Source organism: Talpa occidentalis, unplaced genomic scaffold (genome assembly GCF_014898055.3).
Source record: "Talpa occidentalis isolate TD23 unplaced genomic scaffold, MPIMG_talOcc4v2.1 talOcc4.5, whole genome shotgun sequence".
Lineage (NCBI taxonomy): Eukaryota > Metazoa > Chordata > Mammalia > Eulipotyphla > Talpidae > Talpa > Talpa occidentalis.
Genome location: NW_023604861.1, coordinates 3712727 through 3719957, shown reverse-complemented (window position 1 = coordinate 3719957; position 7231 = coordinate 3712727). Strand labels below are relative to the sequence as shown.

The following is a 7231-nucleotide window of genomic DNA, read 5'->3' as shown; positions in this document are numbered from 1 at the left end:
TACAATCTGTTAGCTCAGGGTAAATAAAATGCTTGGCAGAAGGCCCAAAATTGTGGCATCCTGTCGAAGTGATTATTTTGTTTTTCGGCTTACTTTCTGCAAATATATTTATGATCCTTTGTTCTATTTGTGTCTAATGATTCCTAAGTATAGTTGACACCAAAAATAAAATCCAGGTCATGAACTTGAGAATATAATGGATCATTATTCTAGTAGCAAAAATAAGAAAAGAAAGTCACATGGCCAAACTCTAAGAAGACCCCACCTTTGTCCAACAAAGATGTGAGGAAAGTTGGAAGCAGCTGCCCTCAGAAGTCACCTCCTGGACAAACAGCATCACCCCCACCCTCCCTGCGTGGGCAGTCACTGGGGAGGCCAAGGGCCTCTATCTGATCTGTTACAGACAGTGTTTTAAGAGCTTGTGAATATATATTTCATGAGATTGTCATGGCTCTTGGAGGTAAATAATGCAGCAATCCCAGGAACATATATTTTTAGTAAATTTGGGTTTTTATGGGCTCCAGCAGACAGTGGTGCTCGGGGCGGAATCTGAATCTTCACAAAAAGATTTGTGAAGCTCCATCAACACGACGTGTGAAAGGGTTCGTTCTGGGAAAAAACAAAACAAAAAAAAAATTAAGAAGCACAACAAAAGTTTAAAAAAAAAAGTTAAAATTGTTCTTTTCAGCCCCACAATTAGAAGTTGGAAAAAAGTCAGTTTGGAGCCCCGGCTTCCAGTCAGGAGCAGGGGTCAAAGACAAACCGGCCTGGGGTGGGGGTGCTCAGGGGGGGCTCCCCTGTGCGCTGAGTCCTGGGCGCGGCTGCGGGGCCAGGTCCCCCTGCGGCTGCTCCTTGGGGAGCTGCTCCCCCAGGGCCCGAGCTCCTCGCGGGCCCGCAGGAGGGGGAGCCCCCCTCGTGCTGAACAAGTGCCCTCGTGTCCCGCTCCTTGGAAGGACCCGAGAGCCTGTGACCCCAAAGTTTCTGGGGAGCAGGACGCGCCCTGGGCAGGTCCGAGAGCTCGGTCGGCGCCCCGAGTTTGCGGGCACGAGCCTGACCCTTTTCTGGGCGCCACTTGGACGCAAAAGGGCAGCAACGGGGGTTATTCGCGGGGCACTTGGGGCGCTTCTGTGGAACCCCCATCCCTCCCGGGGAGAGCTGACGCGCTTTAGGCAGTGGTCAGCGTCTCGGTTTTCCAGGTTAGTCCAGAGAATCAACTCACACGAGGACAGCTCATCAGCAGGTGAAGGGATCCATCAAATTGGGCAGATCAGTGTCTTCCTGTAAAGGAATTTTAAAAAAAATCTATTAATCTTTTTTTTTTTTTCAGATTACACCTTGTAGCCGAAATGGTTTAAATTCCCTTTGCCAGGCTTTGCTTTGGTGTCAAAAACCAATTATCCACATTTGTTTGAAAAGGGCCTCCAAGGGCATCGCTGCCTGAGGGCAGATACTTCTTTTTACATATTGGCTAAATCAGTGAGCTGTAGCATGGGGTGCAGAAGCTGCTAGAACAGCTCTCTTATGTCAGACCCACCTTGAAAGAGATTCACAAAATATGACACAATGCCAGTCTTCTCATTCATTTTTTTTTATTTTGGAAATGATCGCTGTTTTTAATGAAAATATAATACTTTATCATGCGATGCACCCTGTGTTGCTACTTTCATGAGATGATGTTTTCTTCATCCCTGTTCCTTAATGTCTTGGTGGAAGGGAAGGGGGTTGACAGAAGCCCTTAGTTTTTCCCTTGGACACAAATGTTGCCCTGACCTTGGATTCATTTTGGGGTCACTTGGTCCTCGAAGTTCCTCATGATTCAGGCCTTTGACCGAAAGCTCCTCGAGGCTTCCTCTCTCACCCCAACACCATGCTGGATTCCCCCAACCTCACACCTACAACTTGCTGTTGTCCCCACTGTGGTTTGGGGACAGGGGTGAAGCTCCTGACTGAGAGCACTTTTAGGCCTGAAGTGACAGAATCACTGAATTAGTTTGGTCACATCTGAGTTGACCTGATTCAGCTTTCCACTCGCAGTGTGGCTCAAACCCCATGTGAAGAAGGGGAGAAACCTTGAAGCATGAGGGCAGAAACACCAAGAAGAAAACCTAAATATTACAAATGCAGAGTAGCATTTCAATGCAAATACCAAGACAACTTTCAGAGTTTGTTTTTTTTTTTTTTAATTTAACTGGGAAAATAATACTGATTTTTATGAAAATATAATATATTATGATGGAATCTTTGCCGTTGTTATTTTAATGAAAAATGTCTAGTTTAATTACTAATTTTAGCTAAATATGGGTAATATAACTCAGAAAGGCCAAATCTCTTTAAAGTCCTCAATATATTTGTAATGAGAATACGGAATAGTTTGAAAACTGCACTTAGTTCTGCAAATCTACAGAATAGGAGACAAAGATCTACTGTTTCATATTTGTATAGCATGTGTGTGTCGGTTGTTTTAAATATGCATGTAAGTAAAATATTGTAGGTTGTTTTAAAATGTCATTTAAAAGACTTTGGGGGGAGATGAATAAATGTTAAAATACTTGATTCCCTTCCTTCCCTTGATGCCAGCCTTCCAGGAAACTCTGGAGAAGCCAGACTTCCTTCAAGTTACTCCTGAATAAAGAGGCAAAGGTCTTTGTACTCCTTGGTATTTACAGCAGCTAGGAGTGCTCTTATTATTCCCATAATTATTTCTCCATGAAGACTTCTTCTTGGGCTGTGCTCTATACTGAACCCCAAAAATAAAGTAATGCATGAAGACATGGAGAAATAACTAAATAACTCTGATTTTTCATTATTTGAACTCTTTATCAAGCAAGATGCCACTTTAAGAAAATGTGAATTCCTATGGTGTATGATACAAATTTGATTTCTTTACCTCTAAGTAATTTATGGGGTTTTTCCCCAAACCAGATTATAATAAGCCTACATAGGAACGGGCTTGTAGTTTAGACTCTTGAACCCTCTCTGTAGTCTTAGGGTGTTTTGTTTAGATGAGACATAGACCAAAATTTAATATTTGATTATTAAGAAGAAAATAACTGCGTTGCAAGCTGTTGTACCTGCAGACATAACACCTTTGGTTCTTTAATTCTGTTTAAAGTTCCCCCAAGTGTTCCCCCTTTTGACTTACAATAGCTGTTTCCATCGGTTTGCGAACCGCTTGACAACTTTAAATAGATTTTTTTTTTAAAGTCAGAGTAATGATGACAAAATATATCCTCTACTACATTGTCTGTAATGTATTGATGGTTTCAGATATCATAATTCCGTACATTCATTCATGGTCAGGTACAGCCGTCTACCGTCTGGATGTTTGTTAATGTTTGTGCACCCAGTTGGCAGACTGTAAAATGATCACAGCCCAGGAATCTGTGAGTGTGGGCGCTTCAGCTATTTTTATCTTGATCTCATGAGATGACTTAATAGCTGGTAATATGGATGTTAAAATGAATTAAATAGTGTTTAAAATTCATGATTAGAAATACTGCCCTGTAGGGCCTCCCCGGTGGCACAGCGGTTGAGCGCTGGGTTGCGAAGCTGCCCGCGGCCTCTGCGGCGCCGGATCGATCCCCGGCTGCTCCCCAGCCACCGGAGGAGGGTCCCACATGGCGCGCAGACCTCTCCTTTAAGAAAATGTGAATTCCTATGGTGTATGATACACCGCCCGCTGCTCCCCTCAGCAGTGTACTTCGTCAGTCTGCCTGCTCTGCTCCCCGCTCTGGCTCTGGTGAATTCTCTCACCCTCCCGCGCTTCTGACTGTACCCAGTGCTTGTATAAACAGAACAAACAAACAAATAAATAAATCATAAATAAAAATAAAAATACATGCCTCTTTAAAAAAAAAAAAAGAAATACTGTCCTGTAACCCAGCTTCTTCTTGGGCTGTGCTCTATACTGAACCCCAAAGCTTTTCACTCATTGCCATGCGGGTCTTAGGGTCAAAGAGAATCCCTTGTAAACTCAAAATAGAATCTGGCTGCAGTTGTAAGGTTATGTGAGCCCTATTGCTAGAATATTTTGTGGTGCCTCTCCTGAACTTACCTCGAAAGGTGCTCTCCTAGCATGAGAAGGGCCAGGAAGCTGGAACTTCACTGGCTTATAGTGGAGGTGATGTTACCTGCTCTGAGCTAGTAAACACCAATGTCTGGCAGGATTTTGTCTGAATAAGCTTTTGTTATTTGCTGGGGGGGTAGGTCTGTGACCTAGACACAGTTACTGATACCCGACATGAACAGGCTGATTTTCAATGACCACGCTGCTTGAGGTAAGTTAGTAACAATTTTTTATTTAATTTCACATTGAATTCAAGGCTGTTTATGTGAACATAAAGGATCATGGAAATGCAGGTAACAGAAGGAAATCTCCATTTAGAAAAACACTGAGAAAAAAATAAAGTAATGCAAAATGCTAGATGATGATTTACAGGTCCATCTATTTTATTTCTGGAAATTTACATGATCAGAGGTGCATTTTATATACTATTTTATCTCATTTATTTGGCTAACTTATTTTTGTAAATACGTGATGAATCTGTTTTTAGTTTAAAACCCCACTATGTATTTCTTTTTATTCTCTGTGAACATGTTGTTAAATTGTCCTGAATGATCAAATCACAGTTATATAGATAAGCATTTATAAGTTGTGTTTACTGATATTGTAATTTCCACATGCATTACTGAGAGGATGTTGTAATTCAGTAGTAAAATAGATGGGCCAAAATACTTACATTGACAACTTTTTAAGTACTCTTGTAGAAATAATGTCTATTAAATTTACATCATATTTAACCCAAAAATTATTTCCTTAGGAAGGTAGTGAATTGTTAGTTAGATAATTATACATTTATAGTCTGTGAAATTAGTAATTAAATGGTAACTAAAATGTACTTACATGTTTATGCACCATAAAATTACAGTATTTTCACCATACAGTAATTAATTTATATTTAACATACACTTGTGTATGCTTGATTAAATGTCAATTAGGTGTCTATTTGTGAAAAATTAACCATTACCAATTTATGGAAATATTGTGATAAAGCTAACCATTTAGTTTCTTTTAAATTTTGTTGTTGATTTAAATGTCATCCTGCAATTCATTTTTTCCATGACTCTGCATGATTTCTTAAACATATAGAAACATTGATCTAACTCATTTCACAATTCAGGAAAACAACATGAACTCAAGTGTCTATATACAATGAAAAAAGTTTCCTCATCAATGGAATGTTTTTTTTATTAGGTAGATCAACATAGACATTTTAAGAGAAAATATATTATTAGTTCCATTTGTCACCATCTTTTCACACTCATTCTTTTCACTATATTTTCTGATATCTTAACGAGCAATGTTTGTGTAAAAATTTATCTTAAATATATTTTGCACAAACCTCAAATGAAAAGCACTTGCCTAAAACTTCTTATTTTTTTTTATCACTAACTGTGTACTATACATAATTCTGAAAAGCGAGTAGTGCTTACAGATGCATAAAGAAAATAACTGGGGTGATATATTACAGATTTGTAACGATATACACATCTCTGAGTCATGGCATGTCTGTGTGAAATATAAAGTGGCCCATAAATGTAGGGCCGAGACACGTGGGGTAAACTTTGTGGCATTTTGATTATAAAATTATTTCTCATTCGCCTCAGTACTAATGGGTCTCTAGTTAAGGTTTTCCCATTAAAAATTATACGCTCCTTTGTAGTAGGTTCCAGCTATCAATTAACTATGACAATGGCATTTTCACAGCAAAAAGTCAGCATCCCAGATATTAGGGAAATCATTCATATCAGAATGGAAGGCAGTATTCTGAGACTTTGGGGGGCAGACACGTGCACACACATGCACACACATGTGTGCACACACACATGTGCACACAGCAGGTCTGCAGGAAGTTTGTCAAGAACTGCCCCTGGGCTTTACCTGGGCGGCATCAGGCAGGCACTCCTTCCATCCGTGTGCTGTGAAGCGGGCAGGTGGGAGATTCTCGTTTTCAGGAAATCCTGGATTGACAGTGAGACAGACGTCCCCGAGAGTCTCAGCGGTTCAGCTGAACAATGATGAGGCTTAGTGTATCAATTAAAGGATGTTGCATTATCACAGACTGTAATGCCCCACGTTTCACATATTTTAACCATCTCGAGACGCCACATGCTCATGAAAATCAGTAAAACGTGGTCAAATCAAATGTGTCATTTAGACAGACAGGTGCCACAGTGCTCTCTGAATGTAATGCTCCAGTTTTTGAAGTTATTACATGGACAGTCCTTGGCTGCACACATGCGTGGCTAGAAGCCAAACACACACAAACAAAGCAACTTGATGTGCTCTTGCCGGGCTGTGTCTACAGGCCCAATGGGAGAGAAGGCCACGGCCCTGTGACTGGCACTCCAGGGGCCCAAGCGCAGCCTGACCAGTGCGGGCCGACCAGCTCCTCTGCCTGGGGCCCGCGGCGCGAGAACCGCGTCCATCTGGGCAACCCACTGGGCCTAGATGGTCAGGCCGCGCAGACCCAGCCTCTGCTGTCGTAATCAAGGTGAAAGCTTTCTGACATGGAGTGACATCAGGATCTGTGACGTCAGGGACTGTGACATGGAGGACATCAGGAACTGTGACGGTGGGAGACTGTGACATGGAGTGACAACAGGGACTGTGACATCAGGGACTGGAGTGATGTCAGGGACGGTGACAGTGACATCCCCAGCAGCGAGGTTCCAGGTTCCCTGCCCCACCAGCACACGGGGAGCAGAGCAGGGAGGAGGAGGGAGGAACATTAAGAGGAAGACCTGGAGGAGGAACAAGGGACAGACACGTGTGAGGAAGCCACGCTGGCTTCTGGGCCTGGGACTTGCACAAGGACTTGGGGGACATGGAGGAGACACCTGGAAGGGACGGAGACGTGGGAGGGAGCCCGTGGGGAGGCTGGCCATGGCAGTCTTTGTCTTGACTTGGGTTTTGATTTTGCTCCTGTCCTCCCAGACCCGCCTGGCCCCTTCTGCCCCGGCCCTATGGGTCCCCACCAGAAGGGGCCTTAGGCTTGTGCAGCTTTCTGGCCTCAGGGGCCCTGCTTGGGCCAACCCTGTTTGGCTGGGCCTTAACCCACGAGGGAACGGGTGATTTTGGGGACTTCAGAGGGAAATTATTTTAATATATTATTTTTCTTCTCTCTATTGCACACTAATTGTATTAAAGTTCTATTCATTGAAGGATTTA

General features: G+C 42.5%; 1 long non-coding RNA gene across 1 annotated transcript; it reads right to left on the bottom strand.

Moving 5' to 3' along the window:
• Positions 1-424: 424 nt before the first annotated feature.
• Positions 425-6514, bottom strand: LOC119259663 (uncharacterized). Its single transcript, XR_005128519.2, has 3 exons — positions 5942-6514; positions 1220-1278; positions 425-609 (listed from the first exon to the last, which is right to left on the bottom strand). It is a non-coding gene; the product is annotated as an uncharacterized LOC119259663 (long non-coding RNA).
• Between the last annotated feature and the right edge of the window lie 717 nt (positions 6515-7231).